The sequence below is a fragment of the Excalfactoria chinensis genome, chromosome 3, assembly GCF_039878825.1.
Source record: "Excalfactoria chinensis isolate bCotChi1 chromosome 3, bCotChi1.hap2, whole genome shotgun sequence".
NCBI lineage: Eukaryota > Metazoa > Chordata > Aves > Galliformes > Phasianidae > Excalfactoria > Excalfactoria chinensis.
Genome location: NC_092827.1, coordinates 20,655,209 through 20,678,012, shown reverse-complemented (window position 1 = coordinate 20,678,012; position 22,804 = coordinate 20,655,209).

Here is a 22,804-nt window from a genome sequence, read left to right as displayed (position 1 = left end):
CTCTTGCTTTCCATCCCTCCTCCCCTCTGAAACTGGATCAAATAATAGAGGCAGGCTTCCAGCTTTGTTGTTTGATGTATTTTTATTGAAAAAAAAAAAAAGAAGAAGAAGAAAAATAAAAAGCATGACTTCATTATTACGATACTCTTACTTTCTAAAATGAGGTCTTTGTGAAAAAAAAAAAAAAAAAAAAAATGTGGTTATGATATATCAATCAGCCATAAGATAAAACCTCTCACTCTCCTAAATATGTGCCAAATCTTAGAAACACACCTGTTGTTGTTATATTAGATTTAAGAACTCAAAAATGAAGGGTATAAAGAATTTCAGACAGCAAGCAGAGTGCAGGATAATCCCCTAATCCAGATAGATGAAAGGAAATGCAGATTTCATGCCCTCTTGAGAGTGGCAGCCTGTCAAAAAATAGATCCTCCTGCTCAGCTTGCCAAAAACAGGAGAGTGAAAGAGAGAGAAAAGGTCTCTATCTCAGACATACAAACACGCATACAGACACAGTGAGAATGTCTGTGCTACAGTACTACATTATTCAACACTCCTGTAAAAATCAGTGACAAACATACAGCATAAATACCTCTGTTTCTTTTCTATTTTGTTTGAAAATAAAAGATCTGTTTGTTCCTTAAAATATAAAAAACAAAGGAATCTTTTAGTGTGTCAAACAGACTGAAACCAGGAGAGTAATAATTTCCCTCACAATAGTTTTTCACTGCAGTAGGAAAAAAAAATAAAAATAAAAATAAAAAATAAAAAATAAAAAATTGCAGAATACCATTGTTTTAAAGTAATCTTAAGACATTTCTGTTCAAAAAGCAACCACGATCATTGCACGCAACTTGCCTGTCTCCAAAATTTTCTCGGCCAGATAGTATGCATTTGTGTCAAATGTTGCCTTTGATTTCAATTAGTATACTTGAATAATAAGGGACAAAGACAAAATGTGGTCTTGAATTTTTAATGGAGTGATATCCTTTCATTTGAATCCCACATGATGTATGAGAGATTCTTCGTACCGGAGAAAGTGACAGTATTACTTTGAGCAGAGGAAATCAGGAGCTGCGTGATCACTTCAGTTTCTTCAGCTCCCTTGCATTTAATCTATTTTTTATCTTTTATGTTCACAGGGTGCAGAAGGTGAAGGTGGGGATGGAAAAGCACATCAGGCAAAATGTGGATAGAGTCAGCAGTAAAAGAAAAAAATGCATGCTGTCCTCTACTGTGCAAAGCAAGCATAATCGCTGACATGAAGAAGTTTGCATTTCTGAGGAAAAAATAAACCAGCAAAGATTCTTTACCAATGACAAGAACAAATCTGGGAAAAAAAAAAAAAAAAAAAAAAAAGTGCTCTGTTTTACAGCATAACTTAGTGCTTACTCTGATCTGGACACATTACATCAACGATTCTACATTTATCCAGACTGTTATCTTGTATCCATACTATTTGCCATTCTCCAGGACATAACCTTTCCTGTGCTCACACCTAAATGATAACATATACATAAACATATAGTGATTTATTTCATTGGTTAAAAAAGCACAATAAATTAAACAAAATCCTTTGAGCCTTCATTTACAAATTAGTAATGTGCTAAAATATAGCACAGCTTAAATGTTCCTGAAGTCAATACGCATGAATTCTTCACTTTTCAGGAAGTACTTTACGAATATGTCCAATCTGCTCTTATTGGAAATTATGATCTTATTGGGGGAAAATTAAAAAATTGCCATTCACAATATGTTTGCTATTTTTTGCAATTGCATGAGGCATTACAATTTAGCTTCACCATGCGTAAGGAGGGAAATGAGCAGTAGGCATGGAAAGAATTATTATATTCTTGGGAGAGGGAGTCTTTGTCCTGGGGAAGCACATAGAGAGGAACTCAGCACATGTATTATTGCAATGTAGGAGAATCCATGAGGCTTTTTCCTCCCTTGTAAATCCTTCCTAGTGCTACCCTGACATTTTGTTGAGGACATTTGGATTGTCAGGGAAACATCACTACAACTTCTTGCTGGCTCCTTATTCTGCCTGTAGTTGACTGACCTCTAGTTTCTGACAGACATGGACACAGCAAAGAGCATGATGAGGTCTGAGAACTCAGAGAGGAGCTCTGGCTTCCAGGAGAGATGATTGTGGCCACAGCTGCCTGATGGTCACACTGGGGGTGTACTCTCAAGGCTGTACTCTCAACACTCCAGGCAAAGCTTGTTTCCTTAAATGCTGTGTCAGATAGGAAGATCTGATATAGCATAAAATAGCTGCTGCAGAAATAATTCCAAGGGTCCAATGAAAAACAGAGGTCACGGCACACTTAGTTCTTCCCATGTCTCTTTTATACATTTCAGAAGAACAAACAGTTAAGGAGAGATTTCAAACAGAGCAGTGAGGTGACTTTTCATACATATATAAAAGGGTAGAGAGCTGGGAAAGTACGAACGTTTTACAATCCCAGTGTATTAGTATTTGGTGTTAATATTCATTCCATTAAAAAAATGTGCAAAATTAGAGTTACCTTCTTAGTCAAGAGTACTCTGAGGCTTCAGAAAAGATAGTGGAATTTAAAATATTAAGATAAAAATTATATGTGACTGCAACACACCTTAACGATTATTTGTTAAAATGACAGTGCATGTACTATAACTGAACATAATTTCATAAAATGCCATTTATACCATCCATTATGGATGGGTGATGAATGAATGAATTAATGAATTAATTTGGCTGTTGGGTGCCTCACTGAGCAAAAGGTAAAGTGTTATACCACAGCATTCCTTCTCATGCCTATCTTGCCCTAAACTTGATTTGAATTATTGAAAAAGAACAATTTTATAAAGCCTTAGTAGAGGTGCCAAAATAATCTTCACTTCATGAGATCTCTTTTTTTTTTTACTTTAACATTTAAGCTGCAGTAGAAAAAAGACTTCTATCACACTGAGAGGAGTATGAGAAGGGAGCACTAGGTGCTCACACCTACAGAGGAGGAGGAAGCATTTCCCTTTTAAGAAGTCTATAGAGGGGACTTGGATTCATATGCTTTTTCCGCTTAAGGGAATTTGAATCCACCTCCATTCTGACAGTAAAGTGCTGGAGCCATTAAATGGTACTTTGTAAATGGATTTGGGCATAGCACTTACTCCTATTTCTGGCTCTGTAAATTAAATCTAAGGAACCTAAACAACATTTCCTCACCTAAGAAGTGAGCGATCAGAAACCTGGTCCCTGTACCATTGAAAATTTAATTACTTATCTAAGTAAAATTCTCCTTGCAATAAATAAATAGATTGATAGATAGATAGACAGATAGAGAGATAGATTAAAGCATCTTCCTGAAGTAGTAGTTTGGATTGTATTTTTGATGGATGTCACCCATTCAGACCAGGCCAAGATATGAAACAGTTTAAGATGCCCTTATGGTAGGATTTTTCTTCTGCAGCATTGAAAACACATCTGCAGTAGGATTTTCCTTTGCACCAGCAGTGTGTTTTTCAAGTGACTCTCTCAGTTAATTCCACTTCTCTTGCACAGCTTCCCACAGGGAACAAACCTGGGTTGCACAGATCAGGCTCCTTTTCGATAAACTTCCATTGGGAAATGCAGACGTGTTCCTGATTTGACCTTTTTCAGTGACATCATTCTGCATTCATGAGTCCTTTATGAAGGACCAAACTCCGTTTGCACCTGTACTATATTTTATCAACAAAAATCAGGACATTATCCAAACTGTAATTCGAATTCAATATAGAAGTGATATAAAAGATTATCATGCAGTACTGTCCAGTTGTTTATTATGAGGGGATAGGAAAGCTGACAATACAGTTTTTAAACTTATTAAGGAAATGCAGTTTTTGCTTTACTCTTTCTGAAATAAATTCCTGGAGACTGTAGTTTGGAATAAGTCTAATGGCTACTGACTAACTATAAGCCGCCAAATATTTGGTTCAGGGTCGTTTGTGCTGTGCATTTTCTCAGATAACTCTCTACCAAGAGGCACTTTTTGTCTAATTTATTGGTAAGTGCTAGCTGTTGGGTTTTCCATTACTAGAACTTCGGGACACGATATTCTTTTTATTTACTGTACTGCCATTATTATATCTGGGGTTTGAGCCATGGACTGCAGCCATCTCCAAAAGGATGTGAAACTAAGCAAGTGAAGAATGAGTGATTTACATCAGCCACAAATGCACCATTCACTCAAATGCTGCAAGCAATTCATTCCAAAAGCTCTTCTAATGAATGTAATGAATGGTATTCATACTTCTGAAATGAACCAATGAGGGATCTGCCAACATCTTACCAGAAAAATCTTTGATATGAGACAATACTGAATGTGTAGAGCCTTTGAACAAGTAAGATCACAAAATTATCGGGAGTATTAGAAGTAGTTGGAAATAGGAATGGTCAGATTTCTATGTTATGGAAAAGTCATGGTAAATATTTCTCAATTACTTTTTTTTTTTTTTTTTTTTTTTTTTTTTTTTTTTTTTTTTTTTTTTTTTTTTTTTTTTTTTCCCCCTTAAGATATTAGCTGTTTTATTTATTGCTCTGTTACAGGCTGGGCTCATTTTTGCTGTTTATTTATTCTTTAGCTCTCACTTGTAGAGCAGCTGAGTTTTGTCGTATTTTAATTTTTTACATCTCCTTCCAACTGCACACTCAGTGCACTCTTGCACTTTTCCACACAATGTTTCTTGCCTGAGTTGATGTTGTTGGAGTTCATTGGAATTGAAACTGGGTCAAAAGGAAATGAAAAACTGAGAAAGGACTAGAGTGAAATATGGCATTCGGAAGGTGCATATGATGATGATTAACAGAATGTATTTTCCATTTACGCTTTCATCTGTTCTGTTGCTGTGAGCATCCATGGTTCAAACCCCCCCTTGCCCAGGTTCTAGCAAAACCCCAGCTAGGGCCAAGAAGACCACCATGACTCAGCAAGGAAGGTGGCCAAATGTTCACATGTGTAAAACTGGAAGATATTTCCTGAACCTGTCTACTTGCCAAATAGTGTACTGTCACAGACTGATACATTAACAAGTTGATTTTGATTACATAGATTGCATTTTGAATAAACATAAGGTAAATTAATTTCTAGTAGCTTATTCATAAAGTAAATATGAACGGTGTTTACAGTATAAGGATATGTCCTGATTGTGTACAATAAAATGCTAACCGGCTGAATGTAAGTATTTTGTAACATTTTCAAATAAATTTCATCCATGTTTCTGTTTCCCGTCCTCTTGTGCTTGGACATAAAAGAATTCAGAAAAAAACTTTTTTTGCAAGACTTCAGAATGTCTTCAGAAGATTGATAAAAGCTGTCAAATGAAAATGAAAATATGAGTTATAAAATAGATTCAAAGGGATCACCTGCAGATAGTAAGGATGTACTACACAATTTTGCCTTAAAGGAGAAGAATGTATCAAGGATGGAAGGAAGCTTAGATGACCAAGGTTGTTGAAGATCACATTTTTCTATCTTCTCTGAAAAACTCTCTAGAGAATCCATAGATTTACCAAATTCAGTAACATGATTTCATGATGGCTGATAGTGAAAAAATGGTTGTCCTAGATCCTAGTTGTATTGTGTAAGAAAGTGAAATACTGTATCTGCATCTAGCTGGACATATTACATTGCCCTCAGAGTTTTCTGTATGGGGCTGTATGATATCCATCCTAGGGTTGTGAAAGAGATGACTGATGTGGTTGCCAAGCCGCTCTCCATCATATTTGAAAAATTGTGACAGTCCTGTGAAGTCCCAGTGTCTAGGAAAAGGGAAACATTACTCCTATTTTTAAGAAAGGGAGAAAGGAAGACACGGGGAAATACTGTCCAGTGAGCCTCACTTCTATGCCTGGGAAGATGGAGCAGATCCTCCTAAAAGCTTCGTTAAGGCACATATAAAACAAAGCAGTGATTTGAGACAGCCAGCATGGCTTCACCAAAAGGCAGTCTTGCCTGACCAGTCTGGTGGACTTCTATGATAGAGTAACGGCTTGTCATCATCTTCATCAATGACATAGACTATGGCATCAAGTGCACCCTCAGGAAGTTTGCAGATAACACCAAGCTGAATGGTGCAGCTGATACACATGAAGGAAGGTAAGCCATCCAGAGGGACCTGGACAGGTTGGAGAAGGCTGGAGGCATTCAAGACCAGACTGGATGTGACTCTGCACAGCCTGGTCTGGTGGTTGGCAACCCTGCACGTAGCAACTTTTCAACCCAGGCCATTCTATGATTCTGTGATTCACTGTGACTGCACAATCTGCAGTCACATGCCTTGGAAAACCATTATTTGTCTCTGTGACTGCTCTGTACATGGGTTTTTCCCTTTATGGACATTTTATTATGAAGTAACATCTGGCCAAACAAGTTATCATACAGTTCAGGTTTTTTCAAGCAATATAGTATGAGGGCTGTGTTGTAGTTCACTGTATGCAGTGAGATACTGAATTAACATGTTAATGTATATCCTAGATATGAAGAGGAATATTACCTAATTCTCATCTTTGAACTACATAGTAAGAAACATCGTTTAAAAGTTGGTAGTATGAGACTCAGGAATATACCTTTTTTGAAAGAAATGATATTAGCACTAAAGCATCACAAAACTTTTAGAGTATAAGACTGACTAAAGCAGGTTCTCAATATTGGGTCTCAGCTGAATTGCAGACCACTTAAGGTCTTAAGAGAACTGTAGGATATTTTTGTGATTAAGTTTGCACCCAACATGGTAGGTCAACAGGAGCATCTCTCCTGGTCCCCTTTTTGACTGTGCAAGATTGCTCCTGGGGTATTACACAGTGGAAGAGCATTTTGCAGTGGCACAAGACTTACCATGGAACATTTAGGAAGGTAATCAAATGCAATGGAAGACATGCATTTGGATAATTTAGGAGGAAAAACTGAAATAGAAGAATAGGGAGGATAAACAGAGAAGATTATGCAGGGTGTGAGCAGTTAGGCTGGCCATGGTGTGTGCCAGTGATTAAGAAAACTTCAAAGTGCCACCCTCACCCCACGGTGAGTACAGGGTAAAAGCCCCTATGTCCATGGCACAGCACCAGGAGATAAAGCAGTTGTGTGAGTACCCATGTGTGTATATATTCTTGCCAAGCAGGCAATGGATCACTCCTCAAGATAACACCTCTACTTGTCTAAAAATGAATTTTGATAATTCAATAGGTGTTCAACATATCCAGATGTTGTGTCTTTAGGAAGAAGGTTCATAATTATCAAAGCAATTTAAATTTCCTGTATTTCTTCCAGGACGTGTATCTACGACCTCGGTTGGAGTCCTTATTATGAGTTCATTCTTAACATTTTATGTCTGAGAAAATATAAAACCACATCAATTGCACTACTGAGTACACAATTACAGCCAATTAGATCATCCCACTTTATCTAGCAGATATATTTGCTGCAAACAACATCATCAACAGCGGAACTGTTTGAGGCAGAAGGCCCTAAGAGTACTAGTTTCCAAATGACTGTTTAATTTCACTTGAAATCCATGAGATCTAATGTATTTTATAGGATTTTTTTTTTATTTCTTAATTTTTCAGTCTTTCAGTGTTGTCTAGTTTAAAAAATGCTCAAATTGACATTCATAACAAAGACCGTCTATGACTGTGGTACTTGAAAACTGCATTTTAATTTTTTTGGATGGAGTCTCCCTGGACTTTAAACAAAGCACTGTCTAAACCTGCTTTTTCAGATTCTAGTCATTCAGGATAAATGGGCCATCTTTGACAGCTGATTAAAATATCTAAGTGCTTTCATTTTCAGTGGTCACTATTGCGAAGAGTAGTGTTAATGGGTTTTTTCCCCCACTACTAAATATTCGTGACAGTTTTGCAAAGCAAATCTAAATTAAAAACTCACTATTAAATCACATCAGCCAATCCTTTCACTTCAATTAAGTGAAATAATAGAACAATAACTATTATCAGTCAACAGAAATATTTCATACCACAACATAACCTTTCACAGTGTTATCATTAGCTAGCTGCAGTGATAATTGTGCTCATTAGACAATTTACGGTATCTAAATGAATGTTGAATGGCATATCAAATCACATGTCTAGGGAGCCCATCTCCAATGATCTGATAATACATATTTCCTGTCCTTTAGGGAAATATGTGCTAATACAGATTTATCCTGCTGAATGATTAAAGGAAATGGAAATAGCCTATTTTGATGAAAAAGGCATAAATTTTTATGTGCTACTTCAAAGTTCAGTATTCAGCAGTCAGAGACTTTACAGTAGAAACCTTTTTTTCATAGACAGACAGTGCCAATCAGCAAATGTAAACATTTCCCATAAGCAAACAAGAGAACAAAAACCCTAGTGTCTTTTTGTCACTGCTTACCTTCTTTGCCTTTTGAAAAGGGTACAAAGCAAAAGAGCAGGAACAGCTTTTCCTGCGCCTTTTATCAGCTCCAGACCAAATACTCTTCCACAGTTGTCCTCCTGCATGTACAATGAAGATATCAGATGGCAGAGATTTCTCCACCTGGATGATATGACCTGTGTTGGCTCCAAGCATATTGCTCTTACAGAGTCATCCTTGTAGGTTAAACTTAACTCTCCCAGTTTTGTATTACATGAATATTTGTCACTCTGCCACTCCTATATGTTTGGATATGATGAATGGACCTTCTTTCTCCTTTTTAGCTGTTATTATTTTGTTTCCAAGCTATTACAAATTCTCAGAGAGCCTTGAGTTAGCAGCAACACTTATTCTTGCCTTCAGTGAATCATTTGAAGCCCATGCTACACTATTTATTAAAAATAACAGACATGGAAAATGTAAACTTATCAGTGCACTTTTGCTATTCAACATGTTTGATAATTATCAGTTCATGTCTCCTAAACACTACAGATATTTTGTATAGTATTCAGGGCTCTCAACTTGTACTGCAAGCATTTGGAAGCACTACTAGCATCTATGTAAGTCCCATGCCCATGGCTCTATCCCACGTCATCTGGTCTTGTCCATGCTCATCCTTAAAGACTAGTCTTCTTATACTTTCCAAATAAAGATTTCAGTAAAGAAAGCCAGGCAAAAATTGAAAATGCTTATACCTTGCCTGAGAAACTGCAGACACCATTCTGTACCTTGACATTACTTCAAACAACTCAGAAAACCAAATGAGATTAACTTCAGAAAAATGCTGTGCCTGGATTTGTGCATCTCTGCTGCCTGCTTACAGAATGTTTACCTCTTATTTTACCTGAAAACGAAGAAGATACAAAGAGTGTTGGGTTCTTTTTTTAAATGACATGTTGATTTATTTGAATGGATACTTATAAATAGTCATGTTTAGAAAATACTATTAGAATGAAATAAACGGCAAACATATAGGAACGTCTGTAGTGTGGTTAAAACAAACAAACAAACAAGCAGGAACAAAAAACCACAACAGAGCAGAGATACATCTACAAGAGTACAGCACCATTACCCTCCTAAACCTATCTGCTTTCTTATCATACAGTATTTACTTATTTACTAACAGTGAATATAGTTCCCTTGGCAGGTAAGAATGATGAAATTCGACTTTGCAAAGCTGTCTATAGAAATGCACATAGCACCTTAGGGTAGTGCAAAAGACTAAGCAAGAGCAAATAATAATGCATTCAGTTAAAAGAAAAACATTAAAGTCTTGCACAGGTTATATACAGTGAAATGGAAACAGAAGATTAAAGAAAAAGAAGGATAAATTTGTAAAGATAAATAGGGATAAAGAACCTACAAGACCACAGACAGAGTAACACACAGAATAAGCTAGAAATAGTTTTGTTGTAAGGGTTTCTTTGTAGGAATTGTTGTATTTTAAAACAAGCAAACAAAAACAAATTAAATGAGCAAGACAGAATTTCCAACTAAACTAATTGTTTTGATATTATAAAAATCTTCAGAAATAAGAAATAGGATTTTTTTAAAAAAGATATTTAAAATCCTAACTCTTTCTGGGTTATGAATCTCTGATTCTCTTTCCTTGCCACATCTCACTCAATGGAAAAAATATTATGATATTATTGATGTGTAATAGTAACAGAATAAAGATTTCTTTCAAGCCTTTTTCTCTGTACTTCCTGACAAACTCTGCTAAGCGTAGTCTGTATACTGCTTAAGTTTCATTTAGTAATTTTCCTTTCTGCCTCTGTACCTAGAGGAGAGAAAAAGGCTCTTTGTTTACTTAGCTGATTTTCACTGAACTATTCACTTATCTGTTAGTTTTATGGTTTTTGTGATGGTTAGATGCAAGGGATGAATTCATTTTCACAAATGACTTTTGTACACACTCTCTTGGAAAAATGTCAAAAAAAAAAACAAAAAACCTCAAACTGGCATAAGTTAAACAAGAAGAAACTCTATTTCTTCATAAATTCAAAGATTTTTTTTTTTTTTTTTTTTCACCCATAAAATTGTATAAGACTTTTTATTTTCTAGCTTCTTATCAGGTTGTACTACCAAGTATTTCTCTGGATGTCACTGAGCATCTCTCTCCTGTTGTCTGGCTTACACATGCCTGCAGCTTTCTTACAAAAGCAGAGACACTGTCTCTTACAATCATCTCCTCCTATATCTGTACCTGATGAAACCTCTGCCTTCATAACATAGATGCATGAAAGGCAAAAAGGTTTTTCAGAGCTCAGAATCTCCACAGAGGCATTACTGTTATTTCAAGAGGAACTTAGAAATAACAGAGAAAAATCAGAAAATCTAGGAGATTTCCATTTTTTCATTTAGTATTTGCTGTGAATTAAGGGGACTATATATTTTACTATAATTAGCTAACCAATAAAACAATCATACTGTGAAAACAGTAGCACATATTAGGGAAGCAAGAGCTAAAAAAATTTGTCTCTATCATAACCTCCAAATTAATGAATACATAGTCTCTGCATGAGCATTTTTATCTTATTACAGTTCAGGAAAGTCACAGAATCAGACTGGTTTAGGTTGGCAGGGACATCTGGGTCCATCTAGCCCAAACTCTGCTCAAACAGAAACACCCAGAACACCCAGGATCACTTTCAGCTGAGATTTGAAGATCTCCAAGGAGGAGACTCCACAGTTCTGGGCAACATGTGCCAGTGCTCTGTCATCTGCACAGTAACAAAGTACTTCCTGGTGTTCAGAAAGAACCTCCTGTATTTCAATTTCTGTTTGTAGTCTGTTGTATTGCCACTAGGCACCATGGAAAAGAATCTTGTTCCATCTTCTCTGTACCTTCTCTTCAGGTATTTACAGGCGTTTATGTGTTTACCCCTGAGCCTCTTCTGCAGGCTGAATGGTTCCAGCTCTCTCAGCCTTTCTTCATAGGAGAGATGTTCCAGTCCTTTGATCATTTGGTGGCTCCACTTTGGACCTAGAACATCCATCTTTCTCTTGTACTAAAAGGCCAAGAGCTGGACACAGTACTCCAGGTGATTCCTCAGCTACCTGAGCAGATGTCAAGGATCACCTCTCTTTTTTTAATTGTTGGCAATACTTTGTTTAGTGCAGTGAAGAATACTCTTAACCTTCTTAGTCTCAAAGGCACATTATTCACCTGTGTCCAGCTGCTGTCCTTCAGGACTCTCAGGTCTTTTTATGAAAAGCTGCTTTCTTGATAGGTCATCCCAAGAATGTATTGGTACCTATGGTGATTCCTCCTCAGGTCCAGGACTCTGCACATCTGCACATTAGAACTTCATAAGGATCCTGTCAGCCCATTTCTCCAACCCACCAAGGTTCCTCTAGATGACAGAATGGCCTTTTAGTGAATCAGCCACTTCTCTGTGTTTGTATCAGTTGTGAATTTACTGAGAGTGCACTCTACTCCATTGTCCAAATCATTAATGAAGACATTAAACAGGACTGGACCCAGTATGGACCCCTGGGGACTCCACACATTACTGGCCTGCAACTACACTCTGTACTGGTTCTACCTGTTTGGACAGTTCTCAGTCCACCTTACTGTCTGCTCATCCAACCCGTACTTCAACAGCTTCTCGAAGAAGATCTGATGGTGTACAGTGTTAAAGGTCTTAATGATGTCCAAAAGGACAATACGCATCACTCCCCCTCATCCATCAGAATGGTGATTGAATTATAGATGCTTACCCGGTTGATCAAGCATGACTTCCCCTTGGTTAATCTATGCTGACTGCTCCTGATTATTTTCTTCTTTATGTGTCTTGAAGAGGTTAATGTTTGCACAAATGTATTAGATTATCAATACCTATAGGTGTTGTTTTGTTTTGTTTTCTATTTAGAAAAGAATTTCTTTTAACACCATGCTGAGAATTTTTTTTTTTTTTCTTTCTTTCTTAAAAATAATGGGCACATATAGCTCCCCCATCAAGCTTCTGGCTTCCTTACTGTTTTCAAATACTTGCTGTGCCAGTCACTTACTAACTTTCTGCGGGTCATTTGTAAGCTGTCTTGATGACTCTCTCCAGCATCACTTTTGAAGTCCCAATCAGCTGTATTGATTTCCCCACAAAGGACAGTTTTGCTGCCTGTGGATTGTTGCTTAACTGTTCTTTTTACTCTATGTCTCACCACAGATCTTTCAAACTGGGGCTTCTAATGTGTCAAGTTTTTTCACTGTAGGGTGGTTTATGTCTCATCACACAATATATGTTGACTTTTCCTCATGCTAACTTTATGGCCTATTTAAAAGAAGAGAAAAAGTCAGTTAACAGTGGACACAGATTCATGTTTCTAGAAATTAGAAGGTAAAGTTCTGAAATTTCATGGCAATAATAAACTCCCCATATTAGAAACAAGAACTTACTAATGTTTGTTTCAGCATCTCTTAAATCTAACATACAAGAAGAAAAAACAAATGAACTATGAATTGGATCATATCTAGAATTAAATAGATTGTAAAATATTCTAAGAACTGCACATTTCTGTAGCTTATTTTCCTCTCTCAGTGAAAGCACAGCATGGCACTTATGAAAACTTTTTTCCCAGTTTACCTTAGGTGGCTCCTGCTGAGCAGAAGATAAGAGCAACCAACACTGTTACTTTAGGAAACAGCAGGGAAAAACCTCAAAACTGTCCCATACAATCTTGAGAGGGCTCCTCTGAGAAGGTAATAGCCTGACTGAAGTGCCTCTACTCCAATGCACACAGCCTGGGAGATAAACAGGAGTTGGAAGCCATGGCACAATTAGAAAACTACAACCTAATTGTAATCACAGAAATGTGGTGGGATGATTCACATGACTGGAGCACAATGATCAAGAGCTACAAGGTTTTCAGAAGAGACAGGAACAGAAGAAAGGGCAGGGATGTTGCCCTCTACTTTGATAGGTGGATAGAATGCCAAGAGCTGTCTCTGAGAACACCAATGAATGGACTGAGAGCCTGTCATTGAAAATGAGGGACTGGATCAATAAAGAGCATGTGGTGGCTGGAGTCTGCTAGAGGCAGCCTGATTGGGAGAAGCTTGTGGATGAGGCTTTCTTGCTTCAACTACAAGAAACCTTGTGCTCACGGGATCTCATCTTGAGGGTGGATTTCAAAAACCTGGATGTCTTCTAGGAAGGCAATGTAGTGGACTGTAAGCCGTCCCAAAGTCTCCCAGAGTGCACTGAGGATAACTTCCTAATCAGGGTATTAGGCAAACCAAACAGAGAAGACACGTTGCTGGACCTGTTGCTCACTGATGAAGAGGAGTTCACTAGAGAAGTTGAAATTAGAGACACTCTGAGCTCTAGTGACCATACCCCAAGCGAGTTTATGATTTTGAGGAGGACAGATCTGGCAAAAAACAAAGCTGAGTAGTTTTTACACAGTTAGTTAGTGACAGGACAAGGAGATTAGTTTTATGTATAAAGAGGGGAGCTTTAGAACAGATGTCTGGGAGAAGCTTTTCTGTGAGAGGTGGTAAGCCCAAGCCCAGGCTTCCTGCAGAGGTCATGAATTCCCTGTCCCTGGAGGTGTTCAAATCCAGGCTGGATGGGGTCTTGGGCAGCCTGATCTAGTGCTTGATCTATCAGTTGGCAACCCTAACCATGGCAGGGGGATTAGAACAAGGGGATTTTTGTGGTCCCTTCTAACCCAAGCCATTTTCTGATTCTCTCATTTTAGCAAAATATAACATGGGCTTCATTTATGCTGCCCTATAGCTCATACAGCAAATGAGTTTTTCCTAGCAGAGAATGGCTGTCATCACCTAAGAATTCTCTGTGTTCTTCTTAGAGATCCATGACCCAAATAGCTGTAAGGAAGCATGAGGCAAATTGGGTCTCATGACTTTTTACATCATATTAGCTCGAAATTGTCTTTGTTCAAAATTTTTTTTGAGAAACAGGAGTTTTTTAGACTAAAGTCTATTTGCTGGCCCTTATGGCCTGTGGGCAGATTGCAATTTTTATTCCAGTTTACATTCTGCAGCATCCTAAATATTTTTATCAAATTTGTTTATTTATATTTTTACTTAACTGTTCTCAAGAGATTCATAAATTCTGCCCATTAGTCACAAAGTGGGGAAGATGTTAATTGTTATAACACACAGCCTTATGATCAGGCTGAAAGTGGTTATGTTTAAGGGCAAACTATGGGCAAATGTTATTAAAAAATGCTATCAAGATTGCTTAAGAATAAATCAAATACTAAGTAATAAATTTACTGCAGTAAATTTCAGAAAATTGTTTATGAAGAAAAGAAGACACAGGAACAACAATAACTGTTCCACTGAGTTAGTTCACTTATCCTCCCAGGCTGTGATTGTCAGTAGAATTATTGAAGCAGACCATAAAATCTTTCAAATATGTTATGTGATAACAAGTCTCCTAGAGTCTCATGAACAATCCCTACTGTCTTTGTGAGATTAAATAAACCATCTGGGACTCACTAAAAATGGTTCATGGTATACAGTACTGTTAGTAGATGGCTTTCACTAGCAATAGTTTGTTACAAAGCTTCTCTGTATTGTTACAGTCACTGAATTCTCATAGACATTATATTTGTAAGGATATAATAAACAAAGCTTCCATAATAGCTGTGTGAGTAATAATTCTTTACACCTTGCCCTAGGCCAAAAAAAACCAAAACTGTCAGTCAAGAGGGTTCAGCACTGTGGCATTTTGAATCTGAGATTTGCATAGCAATTTTATTAGTGGCTTTTGGAATATTACAAAGCTGTTTTAATTTGTTAAAAAAATCATAATATTCTCTGGAAAAAAAAAAAAAAAAGAAGAAAAAAAAAAGAAAAAAAAAGAAAAAAAAAGAAAAAAAAATAAAAAAAAGAAAAAAAATTCAAAAAAAAGAAAAAAAAGAAAAAAAAGAAAAAAAAGAAAAAAAGAAAAAAAATTAAAAAAAAGAAAAAAAAGAAAAAAAAAGAAAAAAAAAAAAGAAAAAAAAAAAAAAAAGAAAAAAAAAAAGGATTAGATCACTCAGATGCACCAAACAGATTTGTACACATTTAATTCTGAGTAGGTAAGATCAAGGTGTTCTATTGAATAAACATAGCTTTGCTAAGCATACATAGGCTATGTCTAAAATACATTGGCTAAGCGTATTGTTAAGCACCTGATCAGGACTGGAATACACAGGGCATTATAACACCAAATCTGTGGGTAAATACACTGAAATGAACATGAAATATGTAATTAACTACTGTGTTTGATTTTTGTGTCTCAGTCTTGGCAGTTTTTTACTTTTCATCTTTTGAATTCAATAATTTCTTCTTCAGCCCTTGTAACTTCACTTTGTGTAAGAATGCTGCATCAGTCTAGCTACATGCTCTGATTTTGTTTTGATTATCCTGCCAGTAGAGTTATCTGCATATCTAGAAGTAATGGAAAAAGAGTTTATTTAAAAAGGTGACTAAATAATTTATGCTTTGATTTTTGAATAATTCTCTCTTACTTCCCAGGATGAAAGAATGTAAGAAAGAATTACCTCCTGGGATGCAAAGGGTCAGAGGATTTCTGAGCCTTAATTATTTATTTCATAGTCTACATGAAAATGTAAAGATTTTTAGTCAGGACTCTCATAGACCTCCGATATCTAGAAAATAAGAGCTCTAGAAGCAGTCTAAGCCTATGGTTACTAGCGTCCAGCTGAAATGTCATACATTTTTAAAAGCTAAAAAGGAATATCTTTGGAAAACATTTATAACATTAAGACTACATAATACCAGGTCATTTACACTGCTACCTATCACTATTCTGTGATAGAATAGCGTAGATATTACTAGAAATTATGTGCACTACTTTAGATTTTAAAGCTAGTCTTAGATTTCAACAAAAATTCATCTGCCCACAAAAATTCATATCAAGTCCATCTGCTTAAATGTTTCAGTCTCAAGGACAAAATCTTATCACTTGATGCTTTGAATACACAAATATTGTTCGGCACGCAAGTAACACAGCAACTTACTGAGACTTCAATGAGAACAGTGAAGTGTGATGTTTCCAGAGAGTTTACTCCACAGTCCCACTGAACAGTATAAAATCCTGTACGTAACACCAAAAAAAGTCCTCTTCACCGTAGAAAAAGTGTTTATCTCACAGCTTTTCCTTGCAGTGTTAGATAGCCTTGACCCAGGTAATGGAATGCTTTCATGATAAGAACAAAGACCTTGAATTTATTTGATAATCTACAAGGAGGCAGAGTAGGGCAAAAGAGATAAACTTGATAATGCTTGTGATTGCTGGAGCTGTGGAGAAAAGGTATTTTGCACCAGTTGGAACTTCCTAATTGCTAAAGTCACTATGCTCACACATATGGAGTTGCAGTATGAAAAATGACATGTGACTGACTAAAACTAGGTTACGGTCTGACAAGGTGAACTGCAAACCACAGCTAACGACAGTATTGCCCCAGAAGTACAGCATTGCTTATTTGGAATTGGTGAAGTTTGCTCTTGGTTACCTCATTTAGGATTAACTGTACATGTGCTCAGATTACTAATAATATTAATAGTAAAAAATAATGTGCAGTTTCCAGTCTTCCTGGAGTTCAAGAAGTGTCTGGACAATGCAGTCAGTCATATGGCCAGATTTTTGTGTGGTCCTGTGTGGAGCCAGGGGTTGGATTCAATTATTCCTATGGGTCTCTACCAACAATGGATATTATCTAATTCCATTATTCCATTATCTTCCTCACTTCTGTCCATCTTCAACAGTTTTCTTCACCCATGTATTGTTCTCATTCCAGTACTAGATGTCCTGGTTGCAGGTGTTTTGTTGTATATGAAAAAGTACAATCCTGATATTTCCATATATCCATGTCAAAATTTACTTTAAATACCCACAGAAACCCCTGGCTAACAAATCTATTACTAATTACTGTGTCTCACCCCCTGTTTTGTTTTGTTTTGTTTTGTTTCATTTTTCCAAATAATTCCCACTTCTATTGCTTCATAGTATCATATCATAGTATCATAGTATCGTGCGAGTTGGAAGGGACCTTAGAGATCATCGAGTCCAACTCCCAGGTTTCGAGCCCCCTGTGTAGCGAAGCGGCACTTCTACCCCCTGCTCCACAGGGGGGATTCGAACCCGGGCCCTTCGGTGCCGCAAGCAGCACTTTATACCACTGCGCCACTGGGGGCACACACTTCTATCATTTCAAAAACATTCTTCCTGTATGTTAATGCATAACTTTGCAATACGCTCTTTGTGAACAGGCTAATATTTTGTAGTTGTGTATACTGCAATAAGTGTAACACGGAGCCAGTATTTTCAGAATGTTCAGACACTTGAATAAGAACTCCTTGCTCCGAAAGTAATGCCTCATTTATTTCCATGGAAATTATAACAGATACAAAGAACACAATAACATAATTTGATAAAACACATACTCAGTAACAAAAAAATCTTTTTCAACATAATGACAACCATTAGCTATGTATATTCAGCAACAATGAACAGGAGTCTGCAATCTGCACTTGTAAAAATCTGCACCTGAAAATGGGACAACTGTCTCTAGTGATGAAATGCACCACCCGCTGTGCTCACATCCACTATTTTGTCTCCATAAACATTGAGCAAGCTCTGATGAATGTCAGTGAGTACGAATTTTTTATGTATGGATACATTAAATTACACCTCTTTGCTTCATACACACTTCCATGTCAGGCTCCATTTTTTCAGACTGTCCCTCTGCTACCTTCTGTTACAAGGCATCGAAACTGAATGGAATATTTACAAGAAGGTTCAACCACTACTGCTGCATTACCAGCATCTGCCTCTGGTGTTGTAGGATATAATAAAACAGGAGGCATTTTGTTGGGCCATGAAAATAATCAGAAGACTAGAGAGCCTCATCTATGAGGACAGGCTGAGAGAGCTGAGGCTCTTCAGCCTGGAGAAGAGAAGGATCCAAGGAGACCTTACAGCAGCCTTCAAGTACCTGAAGGGAACATACAGGAAAGTTAGGGAAGGACTTTTATAATTTTGTGTAATGACAGGACAAGGACAAATGGCTTTAAACTGGAAGAGGGTAGATTTAGAATATACATTAGGAAGAAATTCTTCACTGTGAGGGTGGTGAGACACTGGAAAAGGTTGCCTAGTGAGGTTGTGAACACCTCCCTGGAGGTGTTCAAAGACAGGCTGGATGAGGTTTTGAGCAACCTGGTCTGGAAGGAGGCATCCCTGCCTACAGCAAAGGGGTTGGAACTAGGTAATTTTAAAAGTCTCTTCCAACCCAAACTATTCTGTTTCTATGATTTTTGGAGCAGCCATTGTACTTTAACAGGCTTATGAAGGGACAGGTGGAAAAAAAAAACAGATGAAATCAGAGATCTGGATAGGCCACAAACTAGTGTCCAACCTCAGTTCATTGTAGTACTGCATATCACACAAATGCAATTTTTAATAAATATTGAATTTTCAAATTTAGTTGCAGTGAGATGGTTTATGTTAATGACTTCCATATTTTATTAGAAAAACAGATGGGAATATTTGGGTTTGTTGAAAAATTCCAGAGAGATTGTGCCATGGAGGAGAATCTCCTTCTTTAGTATTCCTCTCCTTACTCTACACTTCTCCCAAACCACAGAAGCCAAACATTCAAGGAAAGACACTTTAGTATGGCAAAAGGAAAGAAGAAAGTTATGCAGCCACACTGATCATGACTTTCACATTCTAATAAATTATGGTCCAGAGGAATAAATTTGCTTCTCCTTTAATTCCTTCAGCACAAAGTGTCAGACAGAACTGTGCACTTACCCTTGTGACAGTAATAAAGGTATGAAATGAAGTGTAAATGTCATTTCTCTTCTCTGCAGAGCTCATAGGGAGATCGAACACACTTGTGCATTCTTCTTCCTTTGAACTTAAAAACTGAATTGGTCCACATGTCACGCAAATATTGTGAAAGGCCCAGAATGCATTCACTGAACAGTGACTGATCATAAATTCCTGTGGAGAACAAGGATGGTTTTTCTTCTTTGCAACAAAAAAGATCACCATATCAATTTTTTTTTTCAGCTTGTGCTAATGCATGTTCACACTTCTTAGGTGAGTATCTAGCTATTTTTCATCTGAAATGAGCAACTTCATTCACTAAACAAAGGGAACTGAATCTCTGATGTGTGAAAAATTCTTGGGGCAGCAGTTAATGTGTAAGTATCAGAAGAAGGAAGAGGTTAATGTTCACTCCTTTTACAGCAAGAGGCTTGTAATGTGGCAAGATTTCATTGTATGGAAGCTGTTCCAGTTTGTTCTGATGGTAAAAGTATTGGCTGAGTCAGACATCAGTGATTAGGAGGGATGACAGAACTTAAGTCTTTAAAAGAGGTTAAAAAAAAAAAAAAAAAGAAACATGGAGTTCTTGCCATCAGAAGAACAAGTATTATTATTGCACATGTGTGCAACTTTTGTAATATTTCTATTTTTAAGCAGTTTTGATAGTGCCATATCCATCTGTTTTCTGGCTTCACACTTGCAACTCTGAAGCCAAAGATCTTGGCATTCTGAATATTTCAGAAATCTTCAAGTTTTGCAGAATTTTTTCTTTGGCCCTCACAAATGGCAAGAAAAATAAATATATTCTGTATATTTTTGGCATAGAATTTTCATTAAAGATCTGTGAGTAAGTAAGTCCTTTGGTACACAGATGAGCTCTACATCTAACTCACATAACAGGATCCAGTAGCTGGATGACTTCCAGAATTCAGCCAGAGATCTTTATTGTGTTGATGAGGCAGCACGAGCAAATGTAATTGTGATTTAAATTAAGAAAAAGAATATTCTACCAATTCACACAAAAATCATAATAGAAAGCACGTTGCATTTAGCCACAGTGAAAAATATCTTGAAGAGAATCTCAATCTGTCTTTTTATGGCATTTGCAAATACACGCCTTTTATGTCCTTGAAAGTCCCAGTAACTTACAAATGCACTTACATTCTTTGCTGAATCATTGCTTAGTTTCATATTCCTCTGTTACATTCAGCATTCTGTTTAATAATAGAAAATGGAAAAATGAATATTGTAGGGTTTTTAAGGTTATTCTTAAAATCTAGTGAAATTTCACAATTTTAGTTCAAGAACTATATTCCCTGTATCATAAAAATAATTTTAAAAAGACTCTTAAAGAGACAGTGTGTCTCCATAAGCCAATTTTTGTGTTCCTGTTCTGAAACCACTGGTCCTCATCCTTTTTATTCCGAAGCATTTAAGTATGAATTATTTAAAAACTTGTCTGATGTAAAACAGAAACCAAATGTTTGTGCCTATCTCTTATTCAGGTAATAGAGACAACAAAGAAGAGGGGCTTTTATTTTTAGTTACTGAGAGGAAGGCAGGCTATCTGGTGTATCTAATCTTTTGCTTTCTCTATCACTTAACCTCTCCAATTATTTTGCATTCATTTCCGTAATTTGATTTACCTGTTCTAGTTAGTCTGGGGAAGGTAAAGCCTTTTCCATGTTTTCTGAAAAAGAGAAAATATCCTTACTGCATTTACTCATGAAAACTGCACATTCAACCAAGATAACCGGGTTACACCTTGAGCTGTAAAAATGCTTCAATGCAAGTCAGGTATTCAGAAATATGTCCCAGATTAAAGTAACCTCATCAGCAATCAAATAAAACCAATTTTACAGTCTGAAGGGAAAAAATATTTCACTACTTTCCTTTTGCTTTCAGATTTATTTTTTTTTTTTCAATAGTCTTACTCAGTAAAAGTTGCCCTTTCCCAGACAATCCAATGTTCTGTTCTCTTCAGTCAGTGATTGTAACTAAAACTGAAACATTGTTTGATGTCTCAACTGAATGATTTATCCTTTAAATCCTGCAGCTGTTATTAAGCAAAGTAAAGCCAGAGACTGAAACTGCGTAAAGCATGGAAATCGTATGACTTCTGTAAATGTGAAAGAGGATGGTAGATGGCCTATCATTCATCTCTCCTATCTCATTCCTGTGATGTTTCACTCCTGGGAGAAACACTTTAAAAATCAAGAAGTACTTAATGAATGGATAATCTCACAACAGCCCTTAGTGCAAACGGTAAGCACCAGTCTATCGTATGAGAAAGGAGGAGGAAGGAAAAAGGATCTTTATTTTAGCTCTTTTTATCATTTTCTAAGCCATGCAGGTGTTCTTCGCATTTTCTTTGATTCATTATATTAAGGTATCTTTTTGATGAACCTTTTTCAAAATAACTATAATTTGCATATCATTTCTTCCTTTAGTAGCTTGTGGGTGGAATAAGGATGATAAAACAGATGCTTATCCAGTTATGACACTGAAAAGGAAATACCTTTTACCCACTGTAGTGTTTTGATAATCAGATTTGCAGATGGCAACAAATCTTACTAAACGTAGCAAGGAAACAATGCCTTGTTATTTTTCCTTAGTAGTTTATGGATTAATTGTGCACAGAAACTGCATTTTTTTCTATTGCAATTTCACATTCCTACATCCCATTTCAGGAAAAATTGTAGACTTTACTCCCTCTACTTCTTGATAAAATACATTTTTGAAATAAGAGACATGCAAGATCACAAATCACTGAGAAGATGCATTTCCAGTCTACTGTGGGTACAGGAATTTGAGAATAAGAAATGCTGCCTAATATTTTAAGACCCTTTCTGAAAGCATTAAATCACTGGATTTGCTTCAGTGCCTACATACTTCTCCACTTTTCTTCAAATTCCACTTAATGAACAATGCAGTGCTACTATATTTATTGGAATAAAATACACACCTCAGCAAATCACAATTAGTGCAAGTTGTCTTGCCAGCTTATGTTTGTCGTGTCCTCAGAAGAAAGAAACCTTTATGTTTACATGGCAAAGAAAGTTTTTGACAAAGTTTTTGTTTGTTTGTTTGTTTTATAACAATCTGTCAAAATATCGATAGCATGAGCCCAAGGTCTCCCAGATGCTGTTTTTTGCCTCATGTACTCACAGTTCAATATTTATAAAATTTTCTACTATAGCTAGTGATAATGCCTGGTAATTCAGATTTTAAAGATTTTGACAGATGTTGACTAGGTGTTGTTGTCACCTTTTCCTATAAAAAAGAAATTACAGAGGATAGATGACAATTCATGTATGTGCAAATGAAATAATTCAACCTTGTTAACTTATGACAGAGAAATGTTTCTGCAAAGGGGGCAGGAAGGCCTAGCTGCATAATGCTTTAAACTGTCTGGAAGCTGGAATGCCAAGACACCCCCATGTTAGACAGCACATGTTAGACACACTTACCTTATGGTAAGAAACCATATCTTTTAAAAGTCATGGAATGGGAGTCCTCAAAGGATCACTTTTTGTACACAGATTTTGGTAAGCAGAGCTGGCATGGAGCACTGAA